This window comes from Suricata suricatta, chromosome 3 (genome assembly GCF_006229205.1).
Source record: "Suricata suricatta isolate VVHF042 chromosome 3, meerkat_22Aug2017_6uvM2_HiC, whole genome shotgun sequence".
Classification (NCBI taxonomy): domain Eukaryota; kingdom Metazoa; phylum Chordata; class Mammalia; order Carnivora; family Herpestidae; genus Suricata; species Suricata suricatta.
In genome coordinates, this window is record NC_043702.1 from 120,037,105 (window position 1) to 120,056,809 (window position 19,705).

At 42.3% G+C, this 19,705-nt stretch overlaps 2 long non-coding RNA genes across 5 annotated transcripts in view; one reads left to right on the forward strand and one right to left on the reverse strand.

Annotated features, from left to right (window-relative positions):
• Positions 1-3,141: 3,141 nt before the first annotated feature.
• Positions 3,142-19,705, forward strand: part of LOC115286630 — a 50,678-nt gene continuing 34,114 nt past the window's right edge. For 3 of the 4 annotated variants that reach the window (XR_003906174.1, XR_003906173.1, XR_003906175.1), the window contains exons 1-4: positions 3,142-3,224; positions 14,350-14,466; positions 16,431-16,498; positions 16,914-17,098. This is a non-coding gene — a long non-coding RNA (uncharacterized LOC115286630). The remainder of the gene's footprint in view (positions 3,225-14,349; positions 14,467-16,430; positions 16,499-16,913; positions 17,099-19,705) is intronic. The other variant, XR_003906176.1, reaches the window with a different exon arrangement.
• On the reverse strand, positions 8,727-11,010 carry LOC115286631. The gene is made up of 2 exons (XR_003906177.1): positions 10,882-11,010; positions 8,727-9,438 (listed from the first exon to the last, which is right to left on the reverse strand). It is a non-coding gene; the product is annotated as an uncharacterized LOC115286631 (long non-coding RNA).

Consider the following 19,705-nt stretch of genomic DNA (forward strand, 5'->3'; position numbering starts at 1 on the left):
GAACAGGTGTGGTTATCTGGGGGAAATGGAGACAATCAGTGCAGATGCTCCCAGTTTTGAGTGCACCTGACCTCTTTGAGGAGCAGCAAGGAGGTCAGGGGAGCTGCAGCAGGGTGGATGAAGGAGAGAGTGCAATGGGCACAAGATTTAGGGAAAGGAGCATGGCCAGATTGTGTAAGGGCTTGAAGATTATGGAAGGGGTTTTTACTCTGATCTGGAAGGAGAACCACTGCAGAGTTTTGAACAGAGATGTGACATGATCTGACTTGAGTAAAGATAATAGTGGATGGAAGCAAGGAGGCCAGATAGATCAGGAGTCAGTAAACTATGTCTTGTGGTCCAAATTCAGCTTGTTGCTTTTTTTGTAAATAAACTTTTGTTGGAACACTGCTGGACCCATTCATGTTATAGCAGCAGAGATGAGTAGTTGCCCCTAATAACTCTATGGCCTACAAAGCAGAAAATATTTACTATATGGCCCTTTACAAAACTACTTTGCTGATTTCTAAATGAGAATATTGCAGTAATTCAGGAGAAAAAAAAATCGTGACTCAGTCAAGGGAGATAGCACTGAAAGTAGTGAGAAGTGTTTGGATTCTGGATATATTTGAAACAAAAGCCAAGTGGATTTGCTGAATGGTATGTGTGGGACTGTAATAAAGACACGAGTCAAAGATGGTTCTAAAACTTTTGATCTGAACCACAAGAACATAGTTGCTATCCCTTGAGGTTTGGAAAGTGGGGGGGGGGGCAATGCAGTTTTCATGATGGGAGATCAGGAATCAGAAAGGCTTAAACTCAACATTTTTGAGTTTTTAGATGACACCAAGTGAGGATGTCGAGAAGCTGAGTGAATGTGCAAGTCTCAAGTTTAGGAGAAAAGTCTGGAGACGGAAAATTAGCGTGGAGATGGTAGTCAGCATTGTGGTTCTAAATGAGTTTGCTAAAAGAATGGGTGAAAATAGAGAAGAGAACAAAGAATGAGACCTAAAGCATGTAATCATAAAGAGCTTAGGAAGAAGAGGGAAAAATAGCAAAAGAGACTAAGGAGTGACCAATAAAGTAAACCAAGAGTTGAATGTTCTGGAAGTGACGTGAAGAAAGTATTAAGGACAGAGGGATTGACTCTATCAAATCTTTCTAATAAGTCAAGTAGGAGGGAAACTGTGAACAAACAGCTTTGGTGGAGTAGGTAGGAACAAAAACTGGATTGCAGTAATTATAAGTGACTATGGGAGGAAAGGAATTATAGAGAATGGATATAGACAACTTGTTCAAAGATTTTTCTAGGAAGGAAAACAAATTTGCAAACAAGGCAGTATCAGGCAAAGGAAGTAAGGGTAAGTGAAGAGTTTTATTTTTGTTTTTGTTTTTTTTGGTTTTGTTTTTAATTTTTTAATGTTTTATTTATTTTTGAGAGAGAGAGAGAGAGAGAGAGAGAGAGAGAGACAGCATGAGCAGGGGAGGGTCAGAGAGAGAGGGAGACACAGAATTCGAAGACAGGCTCCAGGCTCTGAGCTAGCTGTCAGCCCAGAGCCTGATACAGGGCTTGAACCCATGAACCGTGAGATCATGACCTGAGCCAAAGTAGAACACTTAACCAACTGAGCCACTCAGGTGCCCCTGTTTTTGTTTTTAAGTTGGGAGAAACAAATTATGTGTTTCTACATTGATGGGAAGGCTTTGGTAGAGAGGGAGATGTTTGTGATTCAGGAAAAGAAATGGGAGAATTTCTAGAGCATTGTCATTGAGTAACTAAGAAAGATGGGCTCACATTTGCAAGCAGGGAGATTGACTTTTTAAAACAATTTTTTGGGGTGCCTGGGTGGCTCAGTTGGTTGAGTGTCCACTTTGTCTCAGGTCATGATCTCATGGTTCATGCGTTCGAGCCCTGCATTGGGCTCTGTGCTGACAGCTCAGAGCCTGGAGCCTCCTTCAGATTCTGTGTCTCCCTCTCTTTCTGATCCTCCCCTGCTTGTGCCATCTCTCTGTGTCTCTCAGAAATAAACAAAAAACAAAAAAAAATTAAAACATTTTTTTAGTGTTTATTTTTGAGTGAGAGAGAGACAGAGCATGAGTGGGGAAGGGGCAGAGAGAACAGGAGACCAGAAACTAAAGCAGGCTCCAGTTTCTGAGCACAGAGCCCAATTCCAGGCTTGAACCCACGAACTGTGAGATCATGACCTGAGCCAAAGTCAGATGTTTAACTGACTGAGCTACCCAGGTGCCCCAGGAAGATTGATTTTTGAAATCCTCTTCAGGTAGGAGGTAAGGGTTTTATGTGTGTAGATTCTGGTGGAAAGGTGGTGATGGTTACAGAAACTTACAAAAGTCCCTCTTTGTTGGTGTTAATTTGTTGGTGAGAAAGACAATCATCATCTGAGAATAAAGACTGAGGGCATGTGCTGTGGGTTTGAGGAGAGATGAGAATGAACAAGATAGCCATCACATATGTGGTAGAGTGAATAGACCAGAAAAGTATAACACGATCATCAAGAAGCATTTCAGTTGAGTGGAGGTTCATGATCAAAAGTGTTGGCCTTCAGCTCATTCTTTTGCATGGATGAAGGCACAAATTAGGTAAAAAGATGGATTTAGCCAGGGTTGTAGTTTTGCCAAGTGAGTACACCAAGGAATTAAGGGTATATACAAAGAGGTTAATATATGGATTCGTCATGGGCACTAAGATGAATAAAGTGATGAGAGAGAATATCACGAAGGTCAGAGATAATGAAAAGATAGATCAATGCGTTGGAGATCCTGGTGAAGTTGGAATTGGGTCACTAGAGGAAATGAAGGGACAGATGGATGTTATGGTCAGAGAATGGAATGAATTAAATTGGTGTTATGGAGGGATTATTGGTAATGAGAAGGTCCAGGGCTCTGAACATATAGGTGAATAGCTGAGGTAGCATGGAGGGTCAGATCATTGGAAGAGAGGAGTTCTAGAAATGGAGAGTCTACTGAATCATCTACTATATATGGTTGTCATCCAGAAATGGAGACATTAGCGGGAAAGGAGATAGAAAAAGTGAACCTGGAAGTAAAGCCAGTGGGAGGTAAAGGGGCATAACCAAGGGGTTGGTTGATGACATCACAATGAGGGATAGTGGGCAGTATGATTTAATTACATGAGATTCAATCCTGAGAATGTCTACGGAAGAGAGAGAGAGAGAGAGTGGAAAAGTCAATGGTTTAAAAACAGCAGTGAGAGGGCGTGGAGGGTACGTATCTCATATATGATTTAAATTTTATATAAGACTTTAAGGATAAGTGGTTGTTCTTAATGTGGAGAGGCTGGGAAAGAATATTTCAGATGTAGTGAAATGGCTGGGCTGATAGGGAAAAATCTGTTATAAGATGGCCGACAGGACTGATCAGGAAATACCTGTCCCTCATCAGAGGCTCGCTCTTCCAGGTTCTTCTTCCACCCTGCTTGTTGCATGCATTAATGAGGAATGCAGAAGTAACAGGCTATAAATTACTCCCTCTGCTGATGCTCTGGGCTCAGACCTCTGGAGGGTGATCTCCTCTGAGCCCACCAGTATTAAATAAACCTCCTCCCTTCCAAGATCTTCGAGTGCCACTTGGTTCTTCCGCTGGGTGATCCAGACCAGATTCCATAACAGGGCATTTAATTGTGTGTACCACAACACAGAATTTAAGAAATGGTGAGTATATGAATCTGGCCAGGGTATCAGGTTGGACCACAGTGGGTGTTTTGTAGAAACTCTGGGATATGATAAAAGCACTTGGGTGCCTCAGTCAGTTAAGTGTCCAACTTCAACTCAGGTCATGATCTCACCTGCATCAGGCTCAGAGCCTGGAGCCTGGTCTAGATTCTGCGTCTCCCTCTCTCTCCTCCCCTCCCATGCTCTCTCTCTCTCTCTCTCAAAAATAAACAAACATTTAAGATAATAATAATAATAAGAAGAAGAAGAAGAAGAAACCCTGGGATATGATAGAGAGTGATGGAAGAAAATGAAGTTGCTGAAATTGGTGGGTTGGGGCAGATTGTGATAGTCTTGTACTTTAAGATTTTCTTATTAGCTAAAGGGGCTACCAAAGGTTTTAGTCAGGGCACGAACTCACCGGGTTTATTTCACAAAGGTGAAGTTTGCTACAATGTAGAAAGCGGTTGGGGACCAGTAAGCTAACCAGAAAACTACAGCAGTGGTTAAAACTACAGATCAAAGGGCCTGAACTTAGGCAATGCCCATAGGAGCCGAGGAAATTCAAGGAAAGTGAAATCAACAGGAGGTGGCAATGGCTTGGGTGTGGTTAGTGAGAGAAAGAAAGGAATCGATGAAGTACTTGAAGATTTTCCACTACAGCCACTCGTTGGAATAACTAACTTTTACAGGTGAGGGAATAAACGAGAATAACCAAGCTACCTTGGCACCTTTTAATAGGCAATCATTCAGCAGAGGCTTAATGAGTACCTTCTTCTGTAGTTAGATATTTGTCTCTTTTATGAACTCAACATTCCTTAAAGTATCTTTGAGACTCATGAGGATGTTGAGAGACCAATCATATTTTTCCTTCTCAATAGTTTAGCCAGTTCAGATATAAACTCAGAGATTAAAGATGAAATATTAATGTAATTAAGTGTAAAGCAAGGCTAGAGCCCAAATAAGACTTCTTCTCATGCCCTGTCTCCCCTCCCCCTACCCCAAGTCTAGATCTTGGAGTTTGCCTGCCCCCACCTGCCCACTGTACCCCACCCCACCCCCAGCAGGAGAGACTCAGGTCTGAAGGGTTCATATTTGCCAAGACAGAAGAGATCTGCAATCTTTCCAGACCCAGCAAAGATGGAAGGCAGACAAGAAAACTTGTCAGGCATCTACGCTCTCTTTCCCCAGTGAAGCTAGGGCAAGAGGGAAGATAAGAGGAAAGGGCTCCTTCTTTCCCCCATTGATCTCTCCTGGAAGTGGAATGAAAATCCATGCCTCTCTATGGAAACTCAGGAAACACAGTAAGAAGCATTTCCCCTACTGATGGCAGGGCCTATGTTAGATGCAGGCAAACTTGAAGTACAAACTCAGGTAAAGTAGCCTAGTCATATGTAGCCCGTAAATAGGAAATATGCCTTCTTGTGTACAAAATGCAAGGCCAGGCACTAAGGGAAATGGGAGGTAGGGAAATACGCTGGATCATTGGTCTAACTGGACAAAAAGGGGAACATTTAGTACATGGAGGCAAAGGTCCTTTATAAAACTCAAGGGCAGCTGGGCCTTGCGATGGGACCAGAGTCAAGAAAGCCATTGGGCACCCATGAAATAGACCCTCTCCATCTCAAGTCTTGGCTTCTCCCTGAGCACATCCTTTATTTTTCTCTTTCCCTGAGGGTAACTTTCTTTGTTCCTCATCTCCTTAACAGAAAACACAGACACTCAGGGCCCCCCTCGTCTGCCTGTTCTGGATTCAGCCACAGAGAGTGCCTCACGGAGTGACTGACTCTTTCTCAGTAGCCCTTGCCTTGCTCTCCATTCTCATTTCACCGGAAAGCATCACCAGCTGGCCTGGCTTGGGTCAGAGCCTCATTTCTTGTCCGCTCAACTGTGCTGTGTGGCTGTGGCCATCCCATCCTCTCCACCCCCAGCTGTGGGATACAGCTGACACGGTTAAAGGAAGTGAGCTGGGAAGATACTCCAAATTGTCTTCAGTGTCAAGTGTGGTTCAGGGACTGAGATCAGGAAATATTCAGAGATTTTTCAATCATGTAATGGGTTTTTGTCATGCAGTAAAATGCAGTTAAGCAGTCTTTTGATAGGAACTCTTCAAAAGAGGCTCTTGGGGGTCGCCTGGGTGGCTCAGTTTGTTAAGTGTCCGACTTCGGCTCAGGTCACCATCCCACTGCTTGTGGGTTCGAGCCCTGTGTTGGGCTCTATGCTGACAGCTCAGAGCCTGTAGCCTGCTTCGAATTCTGTGTCTCTTTCTCCCTCTGCTCCTCACCCACTTGCACTCAGTTTCTTGAAAATAAATAAACATTTAAAAGAATTTTAAAAAAAGAGTGTCTTGGAAAGGCAGCCAATACCTGCACTTGGGGCCTTAGCAAGAATAAGTAGGCTACACTTTTCCTGTGCCTCTGGATTAAATGTGTAAGAAAGGATCCGGTTTATTGTAAGAAGAACAGAAGGATGTCAGGGAAGAACGTCTGGTTTTCACCCCCTTTAGAAATATTTGTCAAGAAGGAAAAAGGAATGTGATAGACAGGCCCTCCGTGTCTGCCAGATGTTCTCCAACAATGCTTATTGTTAAACTGAAATTAATTTACGAGGGCCAGGCCCGCCAAACAATGAAATAGCCCAAGGCATTTTGAGTCCCATTCATTAGTCCTTTCTGGGTGTTGTTCTCGGGCAAGCTACCATTTCTTGACATGAAATGTTAGTCTGTCTCTGGAATACTTAGCCCTTTGGCCCTTTCCCTGGCTCCAAAGTTACTGGAGGGGTACTTTTTTCTGTTTCCTCTTCACTCCCTCTTTGGAAAATTCCTTTCAAATGTGGGGTAATAATAGTAAGTGCTCAGCGGATCCTAACTAAGTTCTTAACATCTTTACATCTATGTTATGTTATTTAACTTTTTCAATCTGTTTTACATATTTTTGTGTAGATTACATATTTTTACAAGTAAGAAAACCGAGTTTAGTTTTTTTTTAATGTTTATTTTTGAGAAAGAGAGAGAGAGTGTGTGTGAGTGGGAGAGGGGCAGAGAGAGAGGGAGACACAGAATCTGAAGCAGGCTCCAGGCTCTGGGCTGTCAGCACAGAGCCCGACGCTGAGCTTGAACCCATGAACCATGAGATCATGACCTGAGCCCAAGTCAGACACTTAACCGACTAAGATATCCAGGCGCCCCTAATTTTAAGAGTTGAAGAGAATAGCCCAAGCCCAGTGGCTGGTTAAAGGACCAAACACAACTGGGAACCCAGGCCTCCTTGATGGCAAAGTCTGTGCTCTTGCTATAATCTGTAGGGATGATGTCGGTGTCTGGGAACATGAAAATATTATGTTTATGATAAATATACATTTATGCCATTCTGTTCCTCTACATAACAGAGCTAGATATTGTGTTCTACATGAGCAAAATGTGTAAGTAAGTTAGTAAGTAGAGCTTCCTAAATGTGATTTAGTAATTTTCCCACCTGTGCCTGGGTGAGAGTAATGACTTTTTCTTTCCACCCTCAAGAAAATCCTTGTCCCACTCATATAATGTGAGAGGATTCTTCAGATTATTTTTGAAAAAAAAGTTTAATATTTTTGAGGGAGAGAGAGAGACAGAGTGAACTTGGAGGAGGGGCAGAGGGAGAGGGAGACACAGAATCTGAAGCAGGCTCCAGGCTCTGAGCTGTCAGCACAGAGCCCCACACGGGGCTCGAACCCAAGAAATGTGAGATCATGACCAGAAGTTGAACATTTAACTGACAGAGACACCTAGGTGCCTGCCCTCCTTCAGGTTATTTTTAAAAGGAATGGCCACTCTGAAGAGGACCGGCCTTGGAGCTTGCTCCCCAGATGATCCCACTGCCATTGACTCCTGGTCTGGAGAAATAGTTCTACAGTGAAAAGGATAATCCAGAGAGGCCCTATCCCAAGCCTTCTAGAAGAGGCCACAGGCAGACATTCACTACATCAGACAATTGTCCAAAAAGAACTACTAACCCTCCGCTGGTCAAATTCTGGACTTGTCCCTGGTCTTTGGCTCTCTCTACTTGTTTTCATGAGATTTTTCATCTCTTCTTTATTAGACCAGTGCTCCAAATCTACAGCAAGGAGGCCCTTGGCAAGCTTTATTGCTTTGTCATGATTTACAATCCATTTAACTGATTTCAGCACATTTTAAAAATGTTTCCAATGTAATTCCTTTACTTTTTGTTTGTTTACATATAGAAAACACATATGGTAATTAACTTCACCACACAGGTAACTTGCATTTCAAATTGCTTTGATTTATACAGTGTTTCAGTAAACCCTGTGGAAAAGTTGCCTTTCCTTATTTTTGAAGTTTGAAATTTGATAAATGTTATGTGCCCTTTTCCTGTATATATGCATGCATACACAAAGACTTTTACGTATTGCTTCAGCAGAAGTGTTACAGTAAAAACTATTATGGTGGTAAAATGATCTCTATTTAGATTGAGTCTCTTTTCCAAGCTTAAGATTCATCTCAGCAGATTTCTTTATTTTTTTAAATATGTGTGGGTTTGAAGAAGGATCCCTTGTATACTTGAATCTTAGAGATGGAACTGACTTTGGAAGTTTCCAATCCATATCTTATTCATACTTTTGATGTTGAATAATAATAGCAACTATAGCTATTTCTTAAACATTCCTATAAACACTTTAGATGTATTAATTCACTTGGCTCTCATAGTGTTCCTAGGTGGTCGGTATCATCTTTATTCCCATTTAACAGAGCAGTAAACTGAGGCACAAAGGATAGAAGTAACTTACCTGGGGTCACACAGCTAGAGCTGAATCTGGGCAGTGTGTCTCTGAGCTCTTCAGTGGTATACAATAGTGTAGAAGAACTGTATCAAAGATGATCTTGAAGAGGTTACTTCTGCCCTTACCAACCCCAAGGCCTTGTGAGATCTCTGGATCCTTTCTGATACTCTCATATTCTGCTCTGGATAACCCTTTTCTCCTCTACCCTCAAACCCCATAGTATGACATCTAGAAATAAATGAGCACAAACTACAAAATGATACACTGTTAAAGAACCAATCCTTTCTAGACCCTGCTCTTTTATTTTCACTCTGGGCAAAAGAGTCTCAACTCTGCTATCTAGAACCCAAGGGCATTCCCTTTCTCTAGTTGAGGAAACTGTCCTCTGTTGATGCTAGATGTGGACAGAGAGGTCAAGCTGTGAAGGAAGGACTCCTCTGCACTCCCGAAGGAGTGATGGGTGAGCGCTCAGCAGTGAGAGCACAGTGATGGCTTCTTTTCACCAATGGGCTGCGCCTGGGAGTGGCGAGAAGCTGGAGATGACAGGTCTCAGAGAAGCAGCAGTGCATCAGCAGCACTTCCCAGGGGTCAGGCTGTTCATTTCTCAAGACAGAGATTGCATTTTAGTGGCGGCTAATCTGAGGATAGGGCCCAGGCAGACATCAATGAGAAACCCTAACTGTCTCCGGAATGTGGGCAGATCCTGGGGCCTCGAGGCCTGGCCACCGAAGAAGCAGTTTCAGGAGCCAGGAGCCCAGGTCATCTAGAGTGGAACATTAGAATCTCGGCAAAGGATGGATGAGTGCTCATCACGCAGCCCTTGGTCTGGGGTCTGGTGTGCAATCCTCAAGACAGGTTTAACCCATGGTGATAAGGAAGAATGGTGAGGCCAGGAGAAGAGGTGGACAAATAGGCAGATTAAAAATGTTCATTTCCGACAGAAATTGTGATGGGTTGCTTTTAATCTGGGATGTGATGACCACGATCTCTCCTGCAGAGAAATATATAAAAGATAAGTTCTAATCTTTAGTGTTAACTCCAAATTCTTCCAATGAATAAGGAGGGCTTGGTACATTCGTCCAACTCTTCACTCATTCACTAAGCTGACAAGTATTTATTTGGCACCTATTACATGCCAAACACCATGCTAGGCACTGGGGATACAATGGAGAGCAAAGCAGATTTAAATAGCTTTCAATTTGGCCAAGGGCAGATGTGAAATGAGCATGTACTCAAATAAACTGTAATCTGAATTGTAATAAAGGCCATGAAGCAAATATACAAGAAAGAGAATAATGGGGGTGGGATGTCTAATTTCTATTTGAGGATGTAAGAAGATGTTTTCCTGGTTAATAAATCCTGGATTCTTTGGGGTTTCACTTATAGATGATTTAAGAGATGATGGATCCCCCTAAAAATCAGGGGATTAAGGTGGATTTGGTAGAGGAAGAAGTTTCCATCTTTTCTGTATATTCTTCCACAGCATACAGAAGTCAGATCTGGGTGGTTCACAATCTCATTTTCAGGACCCGGCACAATGACCAGCGTGTAGTAGGTGTTCAGGGAATGGCTGCTGAATAAATGAATAACTTAAATGCTGACATTTCTCGGCTTCTCTGTTTCCATTTGAGTGGATTAGCAGCCAGCTAGAACGGAGAGGCAGATCAAACTTTGGGAGTTGGATTCAGCTCATAAATCCCACACTGGGGCTTTATGCCTGAGAGAATATATGAACAACTTGTAGATAATACTAGAAAAAGGTCCTTAAAAGAAAGACGTCAAAGACCAGTAGGAAGGAAAGAGAATGAGGCCAAAAGTTTGGAATGAGGCTCTCTGACAGTCCTGCCTTTTCCTTCAGTCTAAGGAGCATTGGTCCAAGCCTTCTCACTAGGGGGCTGGGACCCTCCGCTCTGCCCTCTGTTTTCAGCACTCCCTTTGAAAATGAAGTGAGACCTGACCAGCTCTGGAGAGGCAAGGAGTCAGGTTAGGGTGGATGGAGAGGGGAGGAGTAGAGGGAACCCTGAATAAAATATTTTGTCCCTTTTCTGTCTTTTATGAAAGGGGACTTCCCCCAGTTCTCCTCTCTCCTCCCTTCCCTCCTCACTTTCTGAATTTTTCTTTGAAACATTATGACTATCTGATGTTATGTCCGTAACACATCATGTATGTATCTGTTTATCTCTCTTCTCTGGAATATAGGCTCTGGGAGGCATTGCCTTTGCCTTTTTGTTATCATATTCGCAGCCTTCAGCAGAGTGCTGTCACATGGCAGACGCTGGGTCAATATTTACTGAATGAGTAATACAACAGGAATGCAACCATCAGGGTGATTTAAAAAATCCAAAACAAAAGAAAATAAAATGAAAAACAGAAACCTTACCTGTGACCACAACAATATTAGCATTGAGATTGAACACATTTCTCGTTTGCTTACTTGTATTTTATTTCCCAATTGTCAGGCCTCCTAGTGGATTCCTTTCTTCTCACGCTTCTACAGCTCCACCAGCTTCTCTGTATTTCCACATATACTCCCAGCCCCTGAAAGCCTCCCCTATTTTTACAATGCCAGGAAGGACTGACATAACAATACATCTGGTGACCCACTTACAATGGGCCACACTTAAAGCTATCCTCTGTTAAGCGGACTGTTTAAAATGGACCACCCTGGCTGCTCTATTAGGTTGTGCCTTTCTGCCAATAAGCTCAGAAGTGTTTCATAAATAAAAAGATGATGTTGGGGCAAAAAGTTCTCTCTCCTTTTTTTTCTTCTAATTCACATGGAGAATTTCAGTGTAGAAATCTGCTCAGCTGTGCAATGACAAAGCAATTCAGCCCAGAGAGATGATCCTTTGGGTTGAGAGTCTATTATGACATTGAAGGGCAGGCTTCCATTTGCGGGGGAAACTGTAGAAGACTAGAATCTACAGGAACGATCCTTCTAGATAACAGAAAGGATCCTCTAAGTTTCACTTCCTGCTTCTTGAAGGGTTTCTGCTAGGTCCCTGAAAGGGGCCTCAAGTTCAAGAGGGAAAGGGAAGGCAAGCTAAGTTTGGCCGCTCTAAGAATGCAGTTGCTGGGTATATTCTGACAGGGGGTTCTGTTGTGCTTTGAAGAATTACATGAAAATGCAAGCTCAGAAGGAGCTTGGGTGATATGAAAATTAAAACTCCACCCCAAACCTTCACCGAATCTGACACCGAGTCCTTTTAGATGTGCAGGAGGGATCTGTTTACTTCTTATGGAAAATCACTTTCTTTTTATTAGCAAACTCCAGGGGTTCCTGATGAGCTGAAGGGCTGTTGTGTCTCAGAGGGCAGTCACGGGGCATTCTTGGCATGAGCAGGGTCCAGAAGGACTGGAAATCTTATTTGGCAACTTTTTCTGCCTGATTTTTAAAATCAAAGAAGGCAAATGGTTCTGATAAATTAGGCGATACCTTTGAATTTGAATTTGAATAGATTTTTTGTCCTGAGCAGACCTGGAGAAGTTTGAAACCCAACCAAATGAAAATAAACAAAAAAATAAAAACAAAAACGCAAACCAACATAACATGAGCCACATTTTTCTCTTTCTCTGCAAGCACATCTGCCCCAGAAGAAGGCAGGTCTCCTGTTCTGTTGTCATCAAGAAACCAAGGACAAGACTTGGGGTGGGGGTAGGCTATGGAGATGGGAATAAAGGAGGGTGTTCAGACACATTTTCAGCTTCATTTTTTTCTGTGCTTGTTACCCTGCCCACTCTTGTCCTCCTGATATTGTCCAGTTGTTCACCTCTAACAAGTTGGTCATCCAGATTTCTTCTCATCTCCCCAAATCCTACCAAGAGATCTTCCTCAGCAGGTGTGCCTTAAACATCCCTGTTCATAATGATCTCCCCATCTCTCAACTATGAAGATTTTTCAGGGTCCCAAATACTCTCCTGCTAGAATTAGAGGGTTTTTTTCTTCTATCCCTTTACCCTACAATTAAGTCAAATGAATTCTTCCCAGCAATCTTCTGACTCTCCTAAGCTTCAAGATCACTTCTGGATTCCCTACCCAGGAGCCCAAACCCTTCACTTCAGTAGCCTGTAGGCTCCCTGGCTCAACCAAGGAGTGATCCACCTCCACCCCCACTGGCTCTTCTGCCCCCTTCCTCTGCCTTTCGATGCCTTCTAACGCATGTGTCCTTATTCTCTTTCCTTTACCATCCATTCACTGACATCAAATCCATTCTTTGCTCATGTTTCCTGGCCTTGAGCCCTCCCAGTGCCAATGTGGTCCACTTGTTGAGTGATCCTGTCAGTCAACACTGGCTCATTACAAAATGCGTAGGCCCTAACTTCACACTTCCATATGGCTGCACGATATTATTGTAATTATAGTCTCTGCAGTGGGCAAAATGAAACACATGCTGTGGAAGTGGCTATGTTTTAGGCTGCTTCTCGAGGTAGACTTTAATAAAAAGTGAGCATGGTCTCTTGTAGGACTGTTTCCACCTATTGGCTGCTTCCTGCATTAGGATTTCCTGATAGTTAATATTTTTCAGTCAGATAATGTCATATGCCTGCTTCTGGATCTTGCTCTTTGGTCTTTAGGCTGCATAGGTGATGATTTTAAGTGTGGGCTGTAAGAAAACCTCAGCAGTGTACTTGATAATCCCAAGTGTACTATGAAGCTTGAGGGAAATTGAGGAGACGAGGTTTTATGTAATAATTAGAGCTATCGTTTGTTTAGGAACTACGTTGGGCCAAGTACTAATGAGTTATTCTATATATGTTCTCTTAATTAAACATGGTTAGAGACTTTCAATTCAGAGCTATTACTAGATCCTATCTTCCAGAGTTTCTTCCCTAAGCTGTTGTTGCTCTGCATGTGATATGTAGAGCATGAATCTAGGAGCTGAAAAATCTGGCTTCAAGTCTTTCCTTTTTGTATGTGAGCACAAATCTTTAAAAAAAATGGTTTAATATTTATTTATATTTGAGAGAGAGAGAGAAAGAAAGAGAGACAGAGCATGATTAGGGGAGGGACAGATAGCAACGGAGACACAGAATCCAAAGCAGGCTCCAGGCTCTGAGCTGTCAGCACAGAGCCTGATGCAAGGCGTGAGCCCACAAGCAGTGAGATCATGACCTGAGCCAAAGTCGAACGCTTAACTGACAGAACCACCCAGGCACACCCCTACGTGGGCACAAATCTTAATGCCTTAAAATAAGATAATCTTTCTCATCTGTAAAATATAGGAATGATAATGCCTATTTAATGGGATTGACGTGACACGTTGTAGGAGTGCTGATAATGCTGACTCCATCTTTGGCCCTCCATGTTTTTCATGTTAGATCAATGGCCTCTTTGGGAGCTGTGTGTTCTGGGTCCCTTTACCTTACAAATGCCTGACGATGCTGGGGGGCCTCCCAAAGCTTGCTTTGGCCTCCCCTGAATCTTCTAGAGATAACTTAGTCTTTCCCCTGTCTGTGGTACAGGTTGTGCCATGAGATCTAATTAAAGCTGGCTGTCAGTTAGGCGTATGCAAGCCCTTCTGCATGTCCCTTTGGTCTATAAAATCTGTGGACTAAGGTCTGGACTTGTGGACAGTAACTGTACAGCTACCATGGAGCCCTGCCCCACCGTAAGTCACCCTGGACAAAATTCTGTCAACTGTATGGAGTCACCTGCTTTGTTTCCCCCTCTCAAAATGTCTTCTCAGTTTGGGGGATACTTCACTGTCCCCCCTTCACCTCCTAAGGCAAGTAAATTAGATATTATGATGAAGGTGCCATTATTGTGACTATTCTAAAGTAGGTGCTCAAGAGATGAGAGCAGTGGATCTAATTTTACCTAGATATGTGATTCTGGCCTTTCTTTGGGAAGTATATCACCAAGGTGATGACATACATTGTTTTCAATTTCATTCCTCACAAGAGAAACAACTAAAAACTATTCAAGAGCAAGACGCCATTGAGAGCATTCTGGAACATGAAGGTGAGGCTGAAGCACCCTTCTTTGTGCCACAGAGACCCAGACAGGCTGCATTAGAAGGTAAGAGAAGTGACTACACATTGACTGCCTTGTCCCTCCCCCAGGCCAGTATAACACCACTCAGTAGCAAAAAAACAACCCATTACAAATAAGCAAAGGATATGAGTAGGCATTTTTCCAAAGAAGATATATGGAAGACCAACAGATCCAGGAATAGATGCTCAACATCACTGGTCATTAGGGAAGTGTGAATTAAAACCACAACGAGACATCACCACATGCCTGTTAGATAATAGTCATCAAAAAACCAAAAATAACAAATGCTGGCGTGGATGTGGAGAAAAGGGAACCCTCGTGCACTGTTGGTGGGGATGTAAATTGGTCCACGCACTGCTCTTGAGATTATAAATTGGTGCAGCCGCTATGGAAGACAGTGTGGAGAATCCTCGAAATAATAAAAAACAGAACTACTATATGACCCAGAAGCTCCACTTCTGGGAATATATCCAAAGGAAATAAAAACACTAACTTGAAAACCTCATGTCCATTGTATTATTCACAATAGCCAAGACATGGAAATAACCTGTGTCTGTCAACAAATAAATGGGTAAAGGACTTGTGTGTGTGTGTGTGTGTGTGTGTGTGTGTGTGTATGTGTGTATACATATACATACAATGGACTATTACTCAGCCATAAAAAATGAGGAAATCCTACCATTTGCAACAACATGAATGGACCTCAAGTACATTGTAAAATAAGTCAGACAGAGGACGAGGAAAACTGTATGATGTCACTTATATGTGCTATCTAAAACCAAACAAACTTGTAGAAAAAAAGAGGAGATTTACCAGAGGTGGAGGGTGGGGGAGGGGGAAATGAATGGAGGTTGTCAAAAGGGACAAACTTGCAGTTATGAGATAAACACAGGGGTGTAAGGTTCAGTAGGATGGCTACAGCTAATACACAGGAAGGTTGTTAAGACAGGATCCTAAGAGTGTTCATCACAAAGAGAAATTTTTTCCTTTTTTCTTTTCTTCATTCTTTTCTTTTCATTGTATCTATATGAGAAGACGGATGTTCCCTGGACTGTGGTAATCACTTCACAGTACATGTAAACCGACCCACCATACTGTGCGTCTTAAATTTATGCAATGATGTATGTCAATTATTTCTTGATGAAGCTGGAAAAAATAATAAAGTTCTTTTTTTAAGGTTTTGCAGATGAAAAGTTTTACCAGGATTCATAAACATTCTGAGCCCTTTAACGCAATGGAGCTATGGGTGCTCACAGAACTAGTGGGAAAAAATGGAAGGAAAAGTCAGTAACACATAGACACACAGACACACACACCCATCAGCCCTACGGATGGGATCTTAAATAGTAAACCAAGGTTCACTTACAGAGGTCCCATAACAAATGAGCATACGGTGAGCATTTGAGAGAGAAAACACATCCTTCCTCGAAGGGAATTTAGGAAGTAAAGTGAAAGATTGTCTTTAAAAGGAGAAGAAATGAGAAAATTAGGGAAACTCACTGTGGTTTACTCTTTGTTAAAAGTCACAACATAGGAGTTTGTCTGCGTTTGGACCTCTGAACTAAGATGCACTCCTCCGCACTCCAACTGGAGAGAAAGGGTCTGTGTGCCCTTTTAATCCATGACCCCTGGAGATCAAGTTACCTCTTTGAAAGAACTTTCTTTCTCTGGGCAACTAGATGAATTGAAATCGATGTACTTAATTGTTTTCTAAATTGCAATGTTTCTCCCCCAGATGTTTTTTATCAGTGTTGAGCCCAATGGGCTCTGTCAGTCACACAGGGAGATGAAGTCATGTGGTAATAAAAGACAAGGGGCTGGGGGGAGGAAGGGAAATGCCATACAGTGTATTGTCTAATTGAAAAATGCACCACGTAAATGCTGAACTTGAAATCTCTGCCTCCCTGAGGGCTACTCACTACAAACAATGCACAAATCTTCTGCGTTGGAAAGATTAAGCTTCTCCCCTTTCTCCATTATGATTTCAGGCCAATGCGAGAGTTTCCTTCCTTCCCCTTTCTTGGATGACGTCACTGCATTGGAATTGTGGTAGGAAGTAAGATTCTGGAGTGAAAGCCTCAATGTGGAAGGGAAGGCATCAGGGCCAGAGGGTGGGGGTCAGTTTTTGAGGGATACTGGAAGACAAGGAGAGAGCCGATACAGACAAACCTAAGGAAGTAACAGGAAGACACCCCCACAACTCCCCATTATGAAAAACACATAAGCACTGGCTGACCTACAAAAGTGTGGGTCTAGAAGGTCCTTAGAGATTTTTCTAGTCTTTTACCTATCTTCATTTGTGCTCCACTTTACCCCAGTGGCATGAAATCAGTCCAGTATTTGTAGACTCTCTGTAGGAAATAACTTGTAACCAATGGGGCTTTTACCAGCCCTCACCATCAGGAAGACCTCCCTCTTGTATCAGGAAAAAACAAAAAATCCTCTTTTCTCTTGTCCTGTCATCACTGAAGAAGGAGGACACCTGGTCATTACAGAAGATGCCCAATGAATGGCTCATTCAATTTTTTGCCGGTTTAATTGAGCTGTACCTCGCATTTGATGGAAACAAACTCCAGGGACTTCTCCAAATTCTTTGATTGCACTGGAATCTTGATGAATCAACCACTTCTTTGAAATACGAGGACTCTTGCCCAAGGTTTGTAATCTTCTGTAATTTTCTTTGTAGTGATATTTGGAGTAACTAGATTCAAACTGCATGAGAGTCAGTCACACATAATACCAAAGCTCTAGGGGGAAACACTGCACTGTAGGAAGGTGTAGATGATCAGGACTTTGTCTGGGTTCTAACATTTAACCTTAACCCATTTCTTGGAGTTTTTCTCTGGGTTCAAACCATCGCCATCATCATCACCCTACCTCTCAGCTTCTTCCTCCTCCTTCTTGTCTTTTCCTCCCAGTCCCCTCTTCTCCTTTCTTTCTGTCTTCTATTCCCTTTTTCCCTTTTTCTTGTCTCTTTCCTCTCTTCCTCTTTTTCCTTTCTTCTGTTCCTCCTCCTTTCTCTTCCCTTCTTTTTCTTTTTCTCTTGATATCTTCCATTTCCTCTTCATCTTCCTTTTATGCTTCCTCCTTTACTTTCTTCTTTCCCATTCCTGCTCCCTCCTTTTCTTTTTTCTCCACATTTCCCCCCCTGAGTTCTCAGTCTGTGCCAAGATTTAGGAAGTGTTTATTTATGCCATCTCGTTTCACCTTGGTTTCAGCCCTAGATATTTGTATAAAGAAAATTTTTTTTGAAAGAGAACACAAGCAGAGGAAAGGAGAATGGGGGGGGGGTCTTGGAGAGAGAGAGAGAGAGAGAGAGAGAGAGAAAGGCTCCATGCCCACTTCAGAGCCTGACAAGGGGCTAGAACCCATGACTGTGAGATCATGACCTGAGCCCAAATCAAGAGCTGGACGCTTAACCCACTGAGCCACCCATCTGCCTCCTCGATATTTTTAGGATGTTAAGTATCAGAAAAAATAAGTAATTTATCCATTCACATGGCTGGTAATGTAATGCTGGGTCTCTGATTCCAATCCATGCTTTTAACAAAAGCCTCCCTAGGAAGATAGTAATAAATATGGGAGTCAGAAAGAGTCAAATAAAATTATAATTATTTAAATGCATAGTTTGAGAGAATGAAATGATTTTGCCCTTGTGAAAATTTGGAATTAATTGGGGTGAGATAATTATAACATTATGTTATAAGCAATCATTTTAATGGAAAAAATCTATAAAGAAAAATCATAGAAGACAATAATTTGAAATATAGGAAGGTCTTTGTAAGAATAGATACTTATTTATTAGATCTCCCAGAAGATTGTCAAGAAGGAATAAATGTGCTGTTGCAAGGGACTCAACCTTCCTTGTGAGATGAATATTTGTATTAGTCAGGATCAGTTATCCAGTAACAGAAGACCAAATTACAGTTGCTTTGCATTTTACTAAAAGAAGTCAGGAGGAGCACCGGGGCAGCTCAGTTGCTTAGGTTAGGCATTTGACTCTGGCTCAGGTCATGATCTCATGGTTCGTGGGTTGGAGCCTTATGTCAGGCCCTGACCTGACAGCTCAGAGCCTGGAGCCTGCTTTGGATTGATTCTATGTCTCCCGCTCTCTGCACCTCCCCATCCTGTGCTGTCTCTCATTCTCTCTCTCTTAAAAATAAATAAACATTAAAAAATATTCTTTAAAAAGAAGTCTGGAGATCCCAGTGGTTCAATTCATTCTCTTTTTTTACTCTACCATTGTCAGCATGTTGGCTCTTGTCCTTGGACTTGTACCTCCTTCTGCTGAAATAGCTGTTGCAGCCTCACATTTTCACCTCGTCACATTCAGGGATGGAGGAAAAAAGTTTTTCCTTGTGATGGAAGCTTCTCCTGCCCTGTCCACCCCCTACCCCTTCCTGAGCCCCTGCAGACTTTCTCTTATGTTTTATTATCCAGATCTGGGTCATATGTCAACCTCTGATTGCTGGCAAAGGGAACTGTAATGGCAAGTGGGGCTGGAGAAGGGGCTAAACTTCTTCAAAAGTAGGAAGCTTGTGCTTGCCACCTAACTATATTTGGAGCTTTATTAGTAAGAGGGGAAGATGGCTCTTGGGTAGATTATGAACAGTATCTGCTACACCAGCTTATTCATGTCACAGGGGAAAAGGCCTTCTTCAATCTCTCTCAACCGAAAGCAGGCACGTATGGAATATTTTGCTTTCAGGAAAAAAAGATGGGGAGGAAACTGGAATCCTATGAAATATTATAGTTAGTTTGACTACTCCTTTCAAATGTTTCGATATTCTGTTAGTATTTTAATCTAAATACTAGAACTTTGAACAGGAAAGTGGAGGAGAATGGTTGAAAATTAAAGAGCAAGACAAGCTTTATTTTTTGGAGAGGATATGGACAAGTGAGGGATAGGTATGTAAGTAAGTAAACACGTGTCACTTAAGATGGATGAGGCCTACATATGGCATGGCGCGGGAAGAAACACAACTAACTATCGTCATGACGAAGGGGTGAAGTGGTCGGGGGCTCTGGAAAGGCCTGAAAGATTCAGAAATAGCTTTCTTACTTGGCACAGTGTGTCAGGGTCCTCAAGGATAATCTAGTACCCAGATAGCTCATAATAATAATAATAATAATAATAATAATAATAATAATAATATAGGGACACCTAGGTGGCTCAGTTGGTTACGCATCTGACTTTGGCTCAGGTCATGATCTTGTGGTTCATGAGTTTGAGCCCCAAGTCAAGCTCTGTGCTGACAGCTCA